General features: G+C 46.8%; 1 protein-coding gene across 1 annotated transcript in view; it reads left to right on the top strand.

Annotated features, from left to right (window-relative positions):
• Window positions 1-19,081, top strand: part of ryr2a (ryanodine receptor 2a (cardiac)) — a 936,900-nt gene that overhangs the window by 270,724 nt on the left and 647,095 nt on the right. The gene's annotated exons all lie outside the window — the stretch shown is intronic.

The following is a 19,081-nucleotide window of genomic DNA, read 5'->3' as shown; positions in this document are numbered from 1 at the left end:
CTAGAACCAAGTTGCCTCGCAGAACCGCAACATAGAATCACTACAGTGCAGGAGGGGGCCATTTGTCCCATCAAATTTGCACTGACCCTTTGAAAGAGCATCCTACCTAGGCCCACGCCCCCACCCTATCCATAACCCACCAATTATTTGGACACTAAGGGGCAATTTAGCATGGCCAATCCACCTAACCTACACACCTTTGGACTGTGGGAAGAAACTGGAGCACCCGCAGGAAACGTTCAGACATTGGGAGAAAGTGCAAACTTCACACAGTCACTCAAGGTCGGAATCGAACCTGGGTCCCTCGTGCTGTCAGGCAGCAGTGCTAACCACTGTGCTACCATGCCACTGTACAACAGAGGATTGTATTTCTTAGTTCTAGCATCACCAGCGATGCCTTCACCTTGCTGATGATTGAAAGTAAACTGAAGGGGTGGTAATTGGGGAGGTTGGATTTGTCCTGCTTTTGTGGACAGGAGAGATCTGGACAATTTTCCACATTGTTGGGTAGATGCCAATGTTGTATCTGTACTAGAGCAGCTTGGCTAGGCATGCGGCTAGTTCTGCAGCACAAATCTTCGTTACTACCACCAGGGTGTTATCAGGGCCTTTGTTGTATCCAGTGTCTGCACCTATTTCTTGACACCACGTGGAGTGAATTAAATTGGATGAAAACTGGTATTTATGATGCTGGGTATCGCAAGAGGAGGCCAAGATGGATCATCTGGTTGGCACTTCTGAGCAAAGACTGTTGTAAATGTTTCAGCCTCGTCTTTTGCTCTGCCACACCAGGCTCTCCCATTCTGTGAATGTATGTGGAACCTGCTCCTCCAATTAGTTATTTAATTGTCTACCAACTTACATGACTGGATTTGGCATGACTTCAGGGCTTTTGTCTGATCCATGGTTTACAGGATCATGTTGTGCTGTCTATTGCATGACTCTTCTGCTGTTTATCATGCATTTAGTCCTGTGTTGTCTCTTCTGCTGTGCCGTAATATCAATAAATATCATCAACTTCCCAAAATCAAGCAAAGGCCCAAAATTACCATCAAACTGCCAGACAATATTTCTGCTATCAGTTTGCTTGAAGGTAGTGTTCTGCCTAATCCTATAACAGACCCAACCAGGAGTGGACAACATCCCGAGCGTAGACTAAGCAGGCTTTGGACAGGGAAGAAACTCATGTATTCGGGTCCTCGCATTAACCACTTTCAAAGGAGCCTCAAAACAGGGGCAATTTCCCTTGACCTCACTGCAGCGTACGATACAGTCTGGCCCATTGGCCTATTCATCAAAATATCAAGAATTCTCCCTCCCTGGGCTCCTGATGCTATCGAGCTGCTTTCAGTATGGATGATAACAGTGTGTATGGATGAGGAGAGTAGCACCTAGAGGAAAACGATGAACGAGGTATCCCAAGGCTCTGTTAGCCCCAAACCTGTTCAACTTGCATAGCAATGACCTACCCCCAATCAGTCCTGCACCCAGTCCTGCAAGATGACATCTGCTGTGGCATACAGACGCAAACCTCCCTTGAGCTGGAAGACGCAGTGAGCAACGACAATGCAATGCTGGCTTACTGCTGCAAGACATGGTAAAACAGTCTTTAGCGCATTCTGCCTTCATAATGCCAGAGCTAGTAGGGAACTGAACATCACCCTGGATGGCCAGAGAAGAGATGAAAAAGATCCCCATCCTGTTATCTAGCTTTCACCTTTGAAAGAACTCACACATACAGATGGCACCTCATCAAGAGTACAGAATGTATTAAAATCCACAATAACCTTCTCAGTAAACTGGCCATCACTTCCTCAACAGCAGAATGCTGTACCCCAGTATGGCATCAATCTTCCCAAATTAAACTTATCACCTCAACAATGCCCATCATCGCACTTTGACTAACATACCTCCCTGGCCCCCGGTCCTGAGTAACATTCCTGCCCCACCGGGGGGGGGGGGGGGGGTGGGGGGCAGCACGGTAGCATTGTAGATAGCACAATTGCTTCACAGCACCAGGATCCCAGGTTTGATTCCCGGCTTGGGTTACTGTCTGTGTGGAGTCTGCACGTCCTCCCCGTGTGTGCGTGGGTTTCCTCCGGGTGCTCCGGTTTCCTCCCACAGTCCAAAGATGTGCAGGTTAGGTGGATTGGCCATGCTAAATTGCCCTTAGTGTCCAAAATTGTCCTTAGTGTTGGGTGGGGTTACTGGGTTATGGGGATAGGGTGGAGGTGTGGACCTTGGGTAGGGTGTTCTTTCCAAGAGGAGGTGCAGACTCAATGGGCCGAATGGCCTCCTTCTGCATTGGAAATTGTATGATTCTATGATCTATGCTACCTGTGCCTCTCCCCCCCCCCCCCCCCCTCCTGCATCAGGAGAGCAATTGCAGCAGTCAAGCTACTAGAGAAGGTCTAAATTCCAACCCAAGTCTGCCCTTACTCAAGGACCTCAACGAACCGGCAGTACCCCTTTCCTCACTCCACCACATATGCTTAAACTCGTCACACCAAGGGGTAAAAGCTGGGGACCTACGGTAGGAGAAAATATCCATCAGAAACCATTCTCTCTTTGTAGACCCCACTGCACGCCCATCCGGCTTTGATCTCCCACAGTGACGGTGGGCCCTTTTAAACTGTTTCCAGGATGGCCAAGCAGTTATTCAACATCAGTGTGGTCACCAGGACCATCCAGGCAGCAGCTGCAATGCTGTTTAAAATGATTCACAGTGTCGCAGAGTCCCCAATGACCAAAGTCCGGCTTAAGGAACTCCAACTAGTCACTGACAAAGCTATTGCCTGGCTCTGTGACTTTGCACACGCTAAATAATGCAGTATTAAATAATTTCTACCACATCAGTGTGCTTCACAGGGGATTCTTGTGAGAATTGGTTATATGCCAGCTTTTCATTCATTGGAGAGGCTTAAGAAGTGACATCCAATGACATGACTATTTTGATCTATGGGGTTAAGAGAATATAGAGGAGCGCTAAAATTAGACAAATGTTTCTGGTTACCGGGCCTTGAAATTAGGTTTAAGAAGCCAGATCCAAATGATATGAACATTGATGCCTCACCAGAGCACATTTTGCTCAGACTGGTGCTTTGTTTTACACTGAATGGCAATAAGTGTCAGCTTTTGCACATTATAAAAGCTGTTTTCTGCAAATGGATTTGAGCTGTCAACCAGTATGAATTTTGCAGCAGAATGTCACTCTATTACTGCCTGATGATGATGCTGCACTTTGTTGGAGCTTGTGCTTCTGACTTAAACATTTACTTTAGGGGAACCCATATATTTCAGTTAAAAGCAAATTACTGCAGATGCTGGAATCTGAAACAAAAACAGAAAATGCTGGACAATCTCAACCATATATTGCAGTGTTGTTCATTGGCAGTGATGCAAATGGCAGTGTAAGTGTGAGACCAAAATAAGCTGCAGCCCATGCTTTATAATGTCAGCAAAAATTGCTCACCACTTTTGCAGGGTCACTCAAGGACTGGGGGATGATGGTGTGCAAGATGGTTTTGAGGACAGAGAAAGTCTGTCAGCTAGCTGTAACCACTTGAATGGAGGCATCATATCAAATGCATAGAAATATCGGTGGGCTATCAATTTGAACTGTCGTAACGGATAACCAAGACATAGGTGGAGAACGATAATAAGGCCTGCCAGAACATCCCTGAGAATGATAATGCATTTCCTGGAGGGGGCAAGAGGCTTATTTCACCGAACAACGAGAAAACTACCTCTTTGTTAGCAGCAACCTGGAGGTGGTTTGACATTTCAAATGTTGGTAAGCTTGTTTGGAAAGCCTGTGGCAAAGAAAGCAATGTTCAGAGTAGGTAGCCAGCCATGCTGGCCTGCTGATGGAAGGGAGTCCGGTGGCCAGGGTTTTCCGGTCCCACTCTTGATGGGAGTTATCGTGGACTGGACAGAAAGTTTGACGGACCGGCCAGGTGCCCGTTGACTTTGGGCAGGAATTTACGGTCCCATGGTGGCCGGCCAATGCCTTAAACAGATCTCTGGTGAACGGTGAAATCTGAGGCCTGGTGTATAAAGGCATAGACTTGCCATGTTATGGGCATGCTGAGGTGCATTGCGGCTTACAAAATCTGAAAGGATGTTCACAGGGGCTCAGGGGCTGGTTTAGCTCACCAGGCTAAATCGCTGGCTTTTAAAGCAGACCAAGCAGGCCAGCAGCACGGTTCGATTCCCGTACCAGCCTCCCCGGACAGGCGCCGGAATGTGGCGACTAGGGGCTTTTCACAGTAACTTCATTGAAGCCTACTCGTGCCAATAAGCGATTTTCATTTCATTTCATTTTTCAGATCCAGCTAGGTGTCTGACAGAGGTATGGTAGTGACTGATGGTGGAAAGGAAGGTAGTGAAATGGGGGCTGACAGAAAATTCTCCCCTGCACAGTTTCTCAGATTCTGCTCACAAGATATTCTGACTGCGAGGACACTACGACAGATAGAGCTTCAATTTCACAAGGCAACAAGACGATTTATTGATCACACAATTTGGCATTGAACAAACTAGCGAGTCTTTTGCTATGGATCACCTGCAGGGTGGATGTGATGTAATATGTTTTAACAGTACCACCTGTGACAGTCCAGAGTTGATTCCATCGAGGGGGATGGGTCATGGTTTTCATGGATGAAAGAGCAGATTGTGCCCACTGAAAGCTTGCGTAGAGATCATCTGCCCACTTGATTCTTTCATAGGACTGATGACCTGCAGTAACAGCATCCAAGGAGGTTGTTGAAGAGACATACTGGGGAAAGACTCTTGATTGTATTGTATGCGCATCAATGAAAGATCTCCTGAAGGAAACTTGGTTGCTGGGGCTGAAGACAGTTCGTATCTGAGCAAAATATTCATTGTGAGACAAAACTTGCTGTTTAAGGGAGAGGTTTGTGATGCAAATAGTGTCAAGAAAATTGTTCAAAATACATGATGGAAGCCAAGTATGGGGTGGCTTGGTACGCTTTGGTCCTGAAGGAAGAGTGGATGGTTCGATCCTGCAAATGTGTGATGCCTAGAAGATCATTAGGTATGGCCATCTCGATTAAATCCCCTGGCCAGAGCATTGTTTAATAGGAACAGGAGAACTTGGGAAATAGAAGGCTTTCAGCCACTGCACCATTCAATGAGATCATGGCAGAACTTTCACCTCAATGTTATTTTCTTGCACTATCCCCATATCCCTTGATGCCTTTGACGTGTAGAAATCTATCAATCTCTGCATTGTGCATGCTCATTGATTCAGCCTCACAGCCCTCCTCTAAGTTTCATAAATCGATGAGTGAAGAGATTTCTCCTAATTTCAGTCCTAAATGGCCTACTTCTTATTCTGAGACTGCACCCCTGATTCTAGACACCCAGCATAGGGAAACATCCTTTCTGCACCTGCTTGTTGAGCCTCCAATAATTGTGTATGCTTCAGTGAGCTTGCCTCTCATTCTTCTAAACTTGAGAGAATATAGACCCATCTCCTCACAGGACATTCCTGCCATCTCAGGAATCAGTCTAGGGAACCTTTGTTGTATTCCCTCACAAGCATATCCTTCCTTAGGTAAGGAGGTTAAAATTGCCCACAACACTCCAAGATTCTATACAATTGCAGCAAGACTTTTTGCCTGTCCCCTTGCAATAAAAGTCAACGTATCATTTAGCCTTCCTAATTCCTTGCTGCACAGGCATGTCAGCTTTCAGTGACATCCAGGTCCCTTTGGACATTAACACTTCCAGTCTCTCACCATTTGAGCAACATTCAACTTTAAATATCAGTTCCTCTCTGGCCACGGGAGAGGTGCCGGAGGATTGGAGGATAGTCAATGTTGACCCATTATTCAAGAAGGGAAGAGGGGATAAACCACGGAACTACGGGTCAGTCAGTGTAACCTCAATGGTGGGCAAACGAATGGAAGCAATCCTGAGAGAAGGAATTATTCTGCATTTGGAGAGGCCGGCATTAATCAAGTACAGTCAGCATTATTTTGTTAAGGGGAGGTCATGTCTGACCAACTCGATTGAATATTTTGAAGAGGTGGCCAAGTGTGTAGATGAGGGAAATGCATTTGACGTGGTCTACTTGGACTTCAGCAAGGCTTTTGCTAAGGTCCCACATGGGAGACTGATAGCGAAGGTAGGAGCCCATGGGATCCAAGGAAATTGGACCCAAAATTGGCTGAGTGGCAGGAGGGTGATGGCCGAGGGGTGTTTTTCTGACTGGAAGCCTGTGACCAGTGGGGTCCCTCAGGGATCAGTGTTGCTGTTTGTGGTTTATATATAAATGTAGGGCGGTTGATCAGTAAGTTTGCGGATAATACAAAAATTGGTGGAGGTGGTAAATAATGAGCAGAACCTTAGATTATAGGAGGATGTAGACGGGCTGATCAGATGGGTTGATCAGTGGCAAATGGAATTCAATCCAGATAAGTGTGAGGTGATGCATTTGAGCAGGACAAACAAAGCAAGGGAATACATGATAAATGGCAGGAGACTGGGGAGCAGTGAAGATCAGAGGGACCTTAGTGTGCATGTACACTGGCCCCTTAAGGTAGCAGAGTAGGTGGATGCAGTGGTTAAGAAGGTATATGGTATACTTGCCTTTATTAGCTGAGGCATAGAGTTTAAGAGCAGGGTGTTTATACTGGATCAGTATTAAATATTCGTTAGGCCACAGCTAGAGTACTGTGCGCAGTTCTGTAATCCACATTATAGGAGTGATGTTATAGCACTGGAAAGGGTTCAGAGGAGATTTACTAGGATGTTGCCTGTGCTGGAGAGTTTTAGTTCTGAAGAGAGATTGGATAGACTTGGATTGTTTTCTTTAGAACAGAGGAGGAGGGGTGCCATGGTTGAGATGTATAAAATTATCAGGGGCATAGATAGAGTAGACAGGAAGAACTTTTTCCCCTTGGTGGAAGGGTCAATGACCAGGGGGCATAGATTTAAGGTAAGGGGCAGGAGGTTTAGAGGGGACTTGAGGAAAAACCTTTTATCCAGAGGGTGGTGGGAATTTGGAATTCACTGCCTTAAATGGTGGTGGAGGCAGAGACCCTCATAACATTTAAGGAGCATTTAGATGTGCACGCACGATCCAAGGCATACAAGGTCAAGTGCTGGAAAAAAGGATTTGAATAGTTAGGTGGCTGGTTTTGACTGGCACAGATGCGATGGACTGCCGGGCCTTTTCTGTGCTGTTACACTATGACGCTCTGCATTTCAGATTTTTCTAGAAAAGTGAATAACTTCATATTTTTCCACATTATATATGAACTCATGTGCTCAGCCTGTCTAAATCTCCTTAAAGCCTCTTTGCAGCCACTTCAGAACTCGCATTCCCACCTATATTACATTTTGTCCCCACTTCCAAATCATCGATATAGGTTGTGAATAGCTGGGGCCCAAGCACTGATCCTTGTTATACCCCACTAGTCACAGCCTGCCATCCTGAGAATGACCCGTTTATTCCTACTCTGTTTTGTGTCCGTAAACCAATTCACAATCCATGCCAATATATTAACCCCAGTTTCACGTGCTCTAATTTTACTTGTTGACCTCCCATGTGGACCTTATCGAAAGCCTTCCGGAAACCCAAATACACCACATCCGCCAGTTCCCCCTCATGCACTCTGCTGATTATATCCTCAAAAACTGTAACAGGTTTGTCCAACATAATTGTCCTTTCATAGATCCATGTTGACTCTGCTCAATCCTGCCATGTGTTTCTAAATGTCTCGTTACCGCATCTTTTTATAATTGATTCTAGAAATTTCTCTACTACTGATGTCAGGCTAAGAGGTCTGTAGTTCACCACTTTTTCACTCCCTCCTTTCTTAAATAGCCAGGTTGCATTTGCTACATTCCAATCTGCAGGGAACATTCCAGAATCTAGATAATTTGGAAAAATGACCACAAATGCATCCACTATCTCTCCAGTCTCCTCTTTCAAAGTGTAAATTAGATTCCGGCGCCAACTCTCAAATTCAGTGACTATCTCGATCTTTACTAAGCACCAGTACTTCTGTGCCAGATGTGTGGATGCCATAACTTATAGGATTACGATAATGTAATATTGTGGACTGAATAGAGGTCACTATCGGTGAATGAGAGCCAAACAATTTCATCAGTTTACTTTGAAGAGGGGTATGAAATTGTTCCAATGCTACTGTCATAATATACATCCAGGTATATGATGGTGCACAGACAGGAAGTGATTGACACACAGGATGACCAATGAACACACAGAACACAGCAGCCAATCACCAGACAGGACACAACCACTATAAAGCCAGAGGGCACTAGTTTTCCCGCTCTCTTGGGATCCAGCCTCTGAGACAGTCAGAGCCCGTGAGCAACAACTAGCATGTACACCATGTGGTAGTAAGATAGTCTGGTCAGGTTAGCCTCAGGTCTCCAGTCAAGTCAGCATAGTGTCAACCCACAGTTAAAGTATGTATGATAGTTAAGAGTTCAATAAAATCGAGTTGCACTTCTTCAAGTGTTGGAAGCCTGTCTCTCTCACTGCTGCAGTAAACGCAGTCCTCGCAGACCCAGCTTACCCAACACATCAGCTACCACCATGCCAGAAGACTGTATTTACTTTCAGATCGGCATGTAACCCAGGATTAAAATGCCAAGTGTATTGAGATGCAAACATTTAACTTTAACATAGTCATGACAAATAGTAGTACAGTATAATGAGACAAAATGGCCACACACGCAATGGAACCCCGGGCTACCAGAGGATGAAAACCAATCGATGCACTTAGCTGCAATGCTACAATGCAGGACCTTCCAAACTCTTCGAGCCACAGAACCCCTAGTGACTTCTCAAGTGCATCAGGGAACTCCAAGCATTCTCAAAATGCATTAAGGGGAAATCAGTAATCAATAACTCTTACAGCACAATTTGAACTCTTCCCCAGACCCAAACAGGATCGAACAGCCACTCTACACTTTCAAAATGTGAATGATGAAGAAAAATTAAAAGAGAAGACGGGGCACAACCAGACCCAAGTTATACCAAGGGTCTCTCACAGAAACAGTAAAGAGAGAAAAAGCGCCAAGAGCAAGAAACCGAGGCCCCACCATCCCATCGTTCGGCTTCAGGTCCAAGGACAAAACAGATCATCGAACCACCAACACCACCCCCAAAACAATAACGGGCAACTGTGGGGCGAAGCCTGGTCCCAGTCGAAAAGCAGGGGAGAAACCCACACCAGGACGGGAGGGCTGTTAGAGCGGCCCACATCACCCTCCCCCCTGGATTTGTAGGACCCCCCCCCCCCAAACCAATGAGACTATCAAAAAAAAAGAAAGATTTGTCTTCTCAAAAGCCAACAAAAATCAAGTATTTCTTAGTCCACGTCACCAAGACCCAACTTCCAACATTGTCACCGCTAACTCGCAATTAAGGGAAATATAAGTAATGCCCCTGACAAGAAGAGCAAGAACTGTCAGAACTAACCCCTCGGTTCCACCATATTCCAGCAAAACAAAGAATTAATCCAGGATAAAGACGGCCTTACTTTTAGACCTCCCCAATTCATCCTGTCTCCGGATGTGGACCACCCACGGCACTGCCCAATGGAGGTGCAACCGCCTGAGGAGCAACAGGATAATTACCGTGGGCCTGGCCTAGCCCAACGGCACTACAAGAATAAAGACATAAAAGAATTGGCCCTGAGGGCTACCATGCCCCCCTATTTTTACACTTCCCACCCTCCCCCACGGCTAGGTCCGTCTGATCCCGTGCAAGATATGGCACCTAAGAAAAACCCTCCCGAGAGGGGCAACCCCACCAGACACACCTCCTATCACCAAAGGGTGGCATGGTAGCACAGTGATTAGCACTGTTGCTTCACAGTGCCAGGGACCCTGGTTCGACTCCCGGCTTGGGTCACTGCCTGTGTGGAGTTTGCACGTTCTCCTCATGTTTGTGTTGGGTGTTCCGGTTTCCTTCCACAAAAAATCCCAAAAGACGTGCTGTTAGGTGAATTGGACATTCTGAATTCTCCCTCAGTGTACCCGAGATGGTGCCGGAATGTGTCGACGAGGGGCTTTTCACAGTAACCTCATTGCAGTGTTAATGTAAACCTACTTGTGACATTAATAAAGATTATTATTATTAAAATAGAGGGCATTAAAAATGACCTCGCTCACAAAAGCTCTGACAGCAGAAGGACAGTCAAAGAGGGAGACCCAAATCAGGATAAATGACTGGCTCACCCCAAAAGGGGAGGTTGACAAACCCCGTCCTCAACATCATAAAGCACAGTCCACCTGGGTTTGAAGAAAAATAAGTGCAGGCAAAAGGAAAAACATATCTGACCACGAGAACTTTCCTTAAACGTAGTGAGGACAAAATTAACCTTACCACCCTTTACCTCCACTCTTCACCCCACTCTGTCTCTGCTCATCGTCCCCCCCAGCATATAATAGGATAAAGAAACAGTGCACAATTTCTGCCATCAACATGCAGCTTAACATGATAAAACCTTATTGATTTATGATAAATAATGGTGCAGGATATCACCCCCAAAGTATCTACTTCCCTGCAAGCAGCCAACATGGCAACATTAACAGACAACATCATGATTACTAGCAATGTCCAGGATCACAACTGAGGAGAAAGGTAGTCATCAGGATAAACACCACTCCACTGGCATATGAATGAACTAGATGTCAAGGATAAAGCAGGATCCAAAAATGGTGAGCATGTTTGAGGACCTTAAAGAATTTCAACAATCAGAACTTGAACTTCCGGCTGTTGGCAGCTCCATTTTCCAGTGTTTGCCCTGACAGAGTGACTTCTGAGCCCTTTTGTCAATACCTGAGTACTAGGCAGGGATGTCTGATGTCCTCTTTGTTGTTTGCAATAAAGCCACTAGCCATGACGCTGAGGATTTAAGAAGCATGGGAAGAAATAGTTAGAGGAGGGGTGGAGCATAGGGTATTGCTGTCCGCTGACAATTTGTTGTTATATGTTTGGGATCCGGAGGCATCAGTGGGAAACGTTATGCGGATCTTGCAGCATTTTGGGACCTTTTGTGGCTATAAGCTAAATACAGGAAAGAGCGAATACTTGGAGCCCGGGACTTGGGGGATTGCTGTTCCAGTTGGCGGGAATCATTTTCGGTACTAGGGGGAAACTCCGGAGGTTGAAGTGCACAAATCTGGTAGGGAAGGATAAGATACGCCTGCAACAGTGGGACAGTTTCCCATTATCCCTGCCGGAGCGAGTGCAATCGGTTAAGATGAATACCTTGCCAAGATTTTTATTTCAGTGCCTCCTGATGTTCCTGCCCAAGATATTTTCAGGGAGAGTGACCATAAGACATAGAAGCAGAATTAGGCCACTCGGCCCATCGAGTCTGCTCCACCATTCAATCGTGGCTGATATTTTTCTCATCCCCATTCTCCTGCCTTCTCCCCATAACCCCTGATCCCCTTATTAATCAAGAACCTATCTATCTCTGTCTTAAAGACACTCAGTGATTTGGCCTCCACAGCCTTCTATGGCAAAGAGTTCCACAGATTCACCATCCTCTGGCTGAAGAAATTCCTCCTTATCTTTGATTTAAAGGATCGTCCCTTTAGTCGGAGATTGTGTCCTCTGGTTCTAGTTTTTCCTACTAGTGGAAACATCCTCTCCACATCCACTCTATCCAGGCCTCGCAGTATCCTGTAAGTTTCAATAAGATCCCCCACTGATCCTTCTAAACTCCAACAAGTACAGACGCAGAGTCCTCAACAGTTCCTCATACGACAAGCTCTTCATTTCAGGGATCATTCTTGTGAACCGCCTCTGGATCCATTCCAAGGCCAGTACATCTTCCTTAGATACGGGGCCCAAAACTGCCCACAATACTTCAAATGGAGTCTGACCAGAGCCTTATACAGCCTCAGAAGTACATCCCTGGTCTTGTATTCTAACCCTCTCGACATGAATGCTAACATTGCATTTGCCATCCTAATTGCTGACTGAATCTGCACGTTAACCTTAAGAGAATCGTGAACAAGGACTCCCAAGTCCCTTTGTGCTTCTGATTTCCAAGCATTTCCTCATTTAGAAAATAGTTTATGCCTCCATTCCTTCTTCCAAAGTGCATAACCTCACACTTTTCCACATTATATTTTATCTGCCACTTCATTGCCCACTGTCCTCGCCTGTCCAAATCCTTCTGTAGCCCCCTGCTTACTCAATACTATCTGTCCTCCTACATATCAATGTATCATCTGCAAAGTTACCAACAGTGCCTTCAGTTCCTTCTTCCAGATCATTAATGTATGTTGTGAAAAGTTGTGGCCCCAGCACAGATCTCTGAGTCACACCACTAGTCACCGAATGCCATTCTGAAAAAGATCCTTTTATCCCCACTCTCTGCCTTCTGCCAGTCAGCCAATCCTCTATCCATGCCAGGATCTTACCCTTAACACCATGGGCTCTTAAATAAGTTAACAGACTTCTATGCAGCACCTTGTCAAAGGCCTTCTGGAAATCTAAATAAATCACGTCCACTGGTTCTCCTTTGTCTAACTTCCTTGTTCCCTCCTCAGAAAACTCTAACAGATTTGTCAGACATGACCTCCCTTTGACAAAGCTGTGCTGACTCAGTCCTATTTTATCATAGTAAGAAGTCCTACAACACCAGGTTAAAGTCCAATAGGTTTGTTTTGAATCACTAGCTTTCGGAGCACTGCTCCTTCCTCATGTGAAATCTGAGTGCTCCGAAAGCTGGTAATTCGAAACAAACCTGTTGGACTTTAACCTGGTGTTGTAAGACTTCTTACTGTGCCCACCCCAGTTCAATGCATCTCCACATCTTGGCTATTTTATCATGCACTTCCAAATACTCCGTGATCTCATCTTTAAACCGGCTTGTAACTGGATTTATTTGGGCGGGAAAATTTGGAGTCGACTCGGTCAACGTTTCAATTTGAGGTCTGTCTCAAGGCTAGCTCCCATCTGTGCAAACCAATTATTCAAGCTTGCTAGGTTGGATGTGAAGTTTAGGGAGTGGAAGGAAAAGGGGTTGGAGAGGGTGGGAGATTTATTTTTAGTAGGTTGGTTCGCTAGCTTGGGGGAACTGAAGGAGAAATATAGGCCCAGGTATCTCCAGGTGTGTAACTGGGTCAAAGGCACTTTCCAGCCTTCCCGGTGAAGCAGCCTTCTACCTTGCTTGAGTAGGTTTTATCCTGCTCAAGTTCTGAGGTGGCCAGTACGTCAGGCATCAGCGCCGGCCCTAGGGTTGCTGGCGCCCCGGGCAGGCTGAACTTCGGCGCCCTTGGGTGGGGGGGGGGGGCCGGGGGGGGGGGGGGGGGGGGGGGGGGGCGAGGGGGGGGGGGCCAAGGAGGGGGCGGGGGGGCGGACCCGAAGGGGGGCGGACCCGAAGGGGGGGCGGACCCGAGGGCGGGGCGGGGGGGCGGACCCGAGGGGGGGTCGGACCCGAGGGGGGGCGGGGGGGACCGAGGGGGCGGACCGGGGGGGGCCGCCCTAGGGGAGGGCGGCCACCGCGCATGCGCTGTTTGGCACCGGCCCAACTGCGCATGCGTGAGACCCGAGTCTCTGGCGTCCCCTAGCACATGGCGCCCCGGGCGACTGCCCGAGTTGCCGGTGCCTTGAGCCGGCCCTGTCAGGCATCTACCAACGGATAGTGGCGGAGGAGACATGCTCGATTGAGCTGTGAAGGCAAAGTGGCCAGAGAAACTGGGGCAGATTTTAGAGGAGGAGATTTGAAGCGAGACACTGAGGAGGGTGAACGCGACCTCGCTCTGTACGAGGCTGAGTCACATTCAGCTAAAGGTAGTGTTTTGGGTCGACCTCACGAAAGCTAGAATGAGTTGGTTTCTCGATGGGGTGGAGTATAGGTGTGATCGGTATTCGAGGGGCCGGTGCATCACGCGCATATGTTCTGGTCATGCTCAAAGCTGGTGGGCTTCTAGAGGTCTCTTTTTCAAAACTGTATCGGCAATCCTAGGCATTGGGTTGGAGCCTTGTCCACTGGTGGTGATATTTGGGGTATCGTATGTGCCGGAGCTCCGGATGGGGGCGGGGACAGATGTTCTGACCTTTGCCTCGCTGGTAGCAAGGAGGCGGATCCTCTTGGGTTGGAGGTCGACTACACCGCCAAGCGCCTTGGCATGGCTGCGTGACTTGATGGAATATTTGCACCTCAAGAAGGTCAAGTTTACTGTGAGAGGGTTGGTGGTAATGTTTCACCGTAGCTGGCGACCGCTTATCATGTACTTTAAAGAGTTGGTCACTGTTAGCTGTTGGGGAGGATAGGGAGGGTGGGGGGGGGGGGGGGGGGGGGGGGGGTGTTAGTGGTGAGGTTATATTGTTGTAAGGGGAAGTGGGGGCTTCTTACTGTTTCATTGTTATTCTGTGTTATGTATGCTATGTTTAAAAATTGTTAAAAATGATTATAAAAGTATTTTAAAAAAACAAAGAACACGAGCTTCCTTACTTCCAGCCTGCCAACTTGACCGGGCCCAGACGGCCAACAACCTAGGCTCCCGCAGCGGGGTATAGCCCGATCGGCTCAGACTCACACCCGAGACAAAGAACAGGAATACATGGAACCAGAGGTTGGAAGGCAACCCCAACCCCAAGCTTGGAAGATAAGATTAAATGTACTCCATCAACTTTTAACTGCCCGCCTTCCAGATTGAGACTCCTGAAACATGGCAGCTGGTTCTCAGTCCTGGCTGGGAACCCCCTCCATCATCTCACTGGAGGCACCAGGCTCAACATGGCTTCTCACCGGCCCCCCCTCAACCTCATCCGAGGACCTCAATCATGTAGAGGTAGGGCTTCCAGCAGAGACAATTCCCTCTCAGCCACGAGAACATCCTCATGTGCAGCCATTGCGTCTATAAAGACGACTCGCAACTCCTGTAACTGGGCTTTCACACCCCGCACCGTGGAGCCAAGCCATTCAGATCGAGTAACTTCATCGCCAACACGCCATCATCCGCCGGTGAACACAGTACCGTCAGGGTGGGATTCCTCCTAAAACTATTTGTGCCATCAGAGACAGGGTCCCACCCCAACTCCTTCCAGCTGCCATGAATCAACAAGGATTAAATTCTCTCACCCTAAAGCTGAAACATTGACCAACAATTCTTGGTACGTTCCACTAACAATACAGACCAAGAAAAGACCAAAACAAACATGTCCCCATGGATAAAAGTGAAGATTGAAAGGTGAGCAGAGCCAGAACTTGCGAATGCTCAGCAGCTCTTGTACTCACATCATGTGATTCCCCCACTCTTACTTGATTTAATCCACTCCGCCACCAAACCTGCCACAGGGGAGGCATTAAATCCCACCCAAATGTTCAAATCCTACCATGGTGAGTTGTGAAATTGAATTCAATTAAATCTGATAATGAGTAGAAATCTGCTAATGAGGGAGGTTGATGACTGGAACTGATAGAAAATCAGCCCTTTGAGAACCAGTGGAGAAACTTGCATTCATACAGTGCCTTTAACGTAGTAAAACTCCCCATAAAGCTAGCTCTCGCGCAAAATCAGGACCGCCCAAGATTCACTAAATTCACTGTTAATGGGCACTAAACAACTGGGGCACTGTTCAGGTATTTCAGCCACATGGTGATTGACATGAGTTCTGTGACCATGGTGAAATTAGTGCTAGGTTGGAATGTGTGGTCCTTGCTCACTGTGGTTGGTTAATTTGGGCTCTGCAAGATGTGTTGGATGTGAATCTCTGAGTTCTGTGTCCAATGATACAGCAAACTGACATCTTCAACACACCATGTGCCAGCTATTACATTTTAGCCCCATTGCGGTCATTGACTGTTGGAATAGTCAGCACACAAAAGACAAGGTGGCAATCGGAAAATTGGAAGCCAGAAGGGTTTAGATGCTGCAGTGCCCCCATAGATGAGCACACTTACCAAGGTAGATTGCAGGAAGATGATACCCTGCAAGATGACACAACACTTTCTGGAAGCAGAGTCCGTGGAGATGAAAGTGCTTGGCAGGTTTTCCAGTAACTGGTATGACTGGTTGTGAGAGGACAATAGTTTTTCTTTTCAGTGCCCCAACATTCACATCTCTATCCTGTTCTGTAGAGCTGGGAGACAGTCTTTTCTGCGGTGTTACTGCCACCAGTATCCGCTGTTCCTGAATTGTGCGCAGTGTTTTAGTCCATCTAAAGCGCTCTACCTCATTGTCGAATCCATGTGACGTGCCAGTGCCTGAGCTGATCTCTGGGAGGGACGGGAACATAACTGTACCTTCTTCAGAATGATTTTCCTCTTCAGGGATGCCTTCTTCTGCTTGCTTTCACGTCTGAGAAGAGTTAGTTTGGTACTGACAGACTTTATAGCCGTATGGGAAATGCTCTACTATTCCCTCTTGCAGCAGTGATCCGCTGATACCAGCCAGAGATAATGCAGCTTCCCTTTAAGAGATGAATTTCCACTTTGAATAAGTCTCTGGTTGCCAACAGGAAAATTATGACTTTCTGTTTCTCATGCCACTGGTTGTGAAAATGAAGGTTTAATTTAACTGAGGCCCAGTAATTAAAATAGACTTGGGCTAAAAATTAGGCCAGGGAGCGTGTTTTCTATTTGCTTTGCATTTTGACGACTGGATATCGTAATATGGTTTATAATGTTTCAAACTGTCTCCTTGAATTCAAGGTAAACTGCAGTAGTTTGCGGGGGGGGGGGGGGGGGGGGGGGGGGGGGGGCGCAAGCTAATTCCTCCAGGAGATGATTTGACCTGGTTACCATGGGACAGCTTGAAGTTTGTTGAGATATAGATTTTGACACCTGGACCCAAAAAAGAAGGCAGCGCTTCTTGCTGCTTACAGGCTGGAACCCTCTGCTGTCACTGATGGTGGGCTTGGAGGTGGGGAGGGCTTGTAATTCGTTGGGATGATGATGTACTTGAACCCCCCCCCCCTTTTGGGTGGAAAGGCCCATGGTTGATGTTCCTGTCCTGCTGCCTGTTGAGGTCCTTTAAGCAGACAATTAATGACTGTTATGAATCCTGCTGTTGTTTAATGCCATGGTAGAGAAATTACTGGAGAGAATTCTTCTTGACAGGATCTACTCCCATTTGGAAGCAAGTGGACGTATTAGTGAGAGGCAGCATGGTTTTGTCAAGGGGAGGTCATGTCTCACTAACTTGATAGAGTTTTTCGAGGAGGGCACAAAGATGATTGATGCAGGTAGGGCAGTGGATGTTGTCTATATGGACTTCAGTAAGGCCTTTGATAAGGTCCCTCATGCCAGATTGGTACAAAAGGTGAAGTCACATGGGATCACAGGTGAGCTGGCAATGGAAGGGTGCTTTTCTGTTTGGAGGGCTGTGACTAGTGGTTTCCGCAGGGATAAGTGCTGGGACCTTTGATGTTCGTAGCATATATAAATGATCTGGAGGAAAATGTAACTGGTCTGATTAATAAGTTTGCGGACGACACAAAGGTTGGTGGAATTGCGGATAGCGATGAGGACTGTCAGAGGATACAGCTGGATTTAGATTGTTTGGAGACTTGGGCGGAGAGATTGCAGGTGGAGTTTAATCCGGACAAATGTGAGATAATGCATTTTGGAAGATCTAATGCAGGTAGGGAATATACAGTGAATGCCAGAACCCTCGAGTATTGACAGTCAGAGCGATCTAGGTGTACAGATCAACAGGTCACTGCAAGGGCAACACAGGTGGAGAAGTTAGTCAAGAAGGCACACGGCATGCTTGCCTTCATTGGCCGGGGCATTGAGTATAAAAATTGGCATGTCATGTTGCAGCTGTATAGAACCTTAGTTAGGCCACACTTGGAGTATAGTGTTCAATTCTGGTCACCACACTACCAGAAGGATGTGGAGGATTTAGAGAGGGTGCAGAAGAGATTTACCAGGATGTTGCCTGGTATGGAGGGCATTAGCTATGAATGAACTTGCTTTTTTCTCACTGGAACGAAGGAGGTTGAGGGGCCACCTTATTGAGGTTTACAAAATTATGAGGGGCATAGTCAGAGTGGATAGTCAGAGATTGTTTCCCAGGGTAAGGGGTCAATTACTAGGGGGCACAGGTTTAAGTACGAGGGGCAAGGTTTAGAGGAGATGTGCGAGACAAGTTTTTTACACAGAGGGTAGTGGGTGCCTGGAACTCGCTGCCGGAGGAGGTGGTGGAAGCAGAGACGATAGTGACGTTTAAGGGACATCTTGCTTGACAAATACATGAATAGGATGGGAATAGAGGGATACGGACTCCGGAAGTGTGGAAGATTTTAGTTTAGACGGGCAGCATGGTCGGCGCAGGCTTGAAGGGCTGAAGGGCCTGTTCCTGTGCTGTACTTTTCTTTGTTCTTTGTTAGTGTGAAACCTCTGGGATCTGACAGAGACAGACTTCTTTGGCTTTCTTTTCTACACAATAGCTTGATTCTTTCTGAGAGAGCTCTGCTTTGCAATTGGGTGAGGCTATGATTTAGGTCACTAGACTGCTAATCTCCACTTTGCTGAACCAAGTATCTGTTTCACCCTGCTACTGGACTAATCTGTATCTCACAAGTCCTCAATGCAGCTAAACCCTAATTCTTTTTTTTTAGTCAATTCTTTACTTTTCATTACCTTCCAACATCCGAACAATGAGTAGTTAATGGCCTCACCCTGCTGTCGCTTGAATTAATCCAGCTGTAGGAGGGCTTGTCGCCATACAGCGTGCTATGGGCCTGCTGAGAATGTGCCTCAATTTATGAACGTGTCATTAGCCACTTGAGCATGCATTATGACTGAAAATGAGTCCTCAATTTTCAAAATGGAAATTATCTTTTAAAGGAAGAAACTATACGCCAGAGGCAGAGACTTGCCAGATGATAGATTAACAATGCTCTGCGTTTTGAGAAAAGCATTCCAGTGCTAAGTGGATATCTAAAAGAGATATTGGTCGAAAGGCAATGCACAGTGAGCGGATAAGGCTGGTGACTGAAGTGGAAAAGCTGCCTGCAGGTTTCTTTTCAATGAGCCAGTAAATGAGTAAAGAGTTATTTTTGAAATTGACAGCATAGTCATGTAGGGAAGTCCAGCTGTCC

This window comes from Scyliorhinus canicula, chromosome 1, assembly GCF_902713615.1.
Source record: "Scyliorhinus canicula chromosome 1, sScyCan1.1, whole genome shotgun sequence".
Classification (NCBI taxonomy): Eukaryota; Metazoa; Chordata; class Chondrichthyes; order Carcharhiniformes; family Scyliorhinidae; genus Scyliorhinus; species Scyliorhinus canicula.
This window is presented reverse-complemented; position numbering and strand designations above follow the sequence as displayed.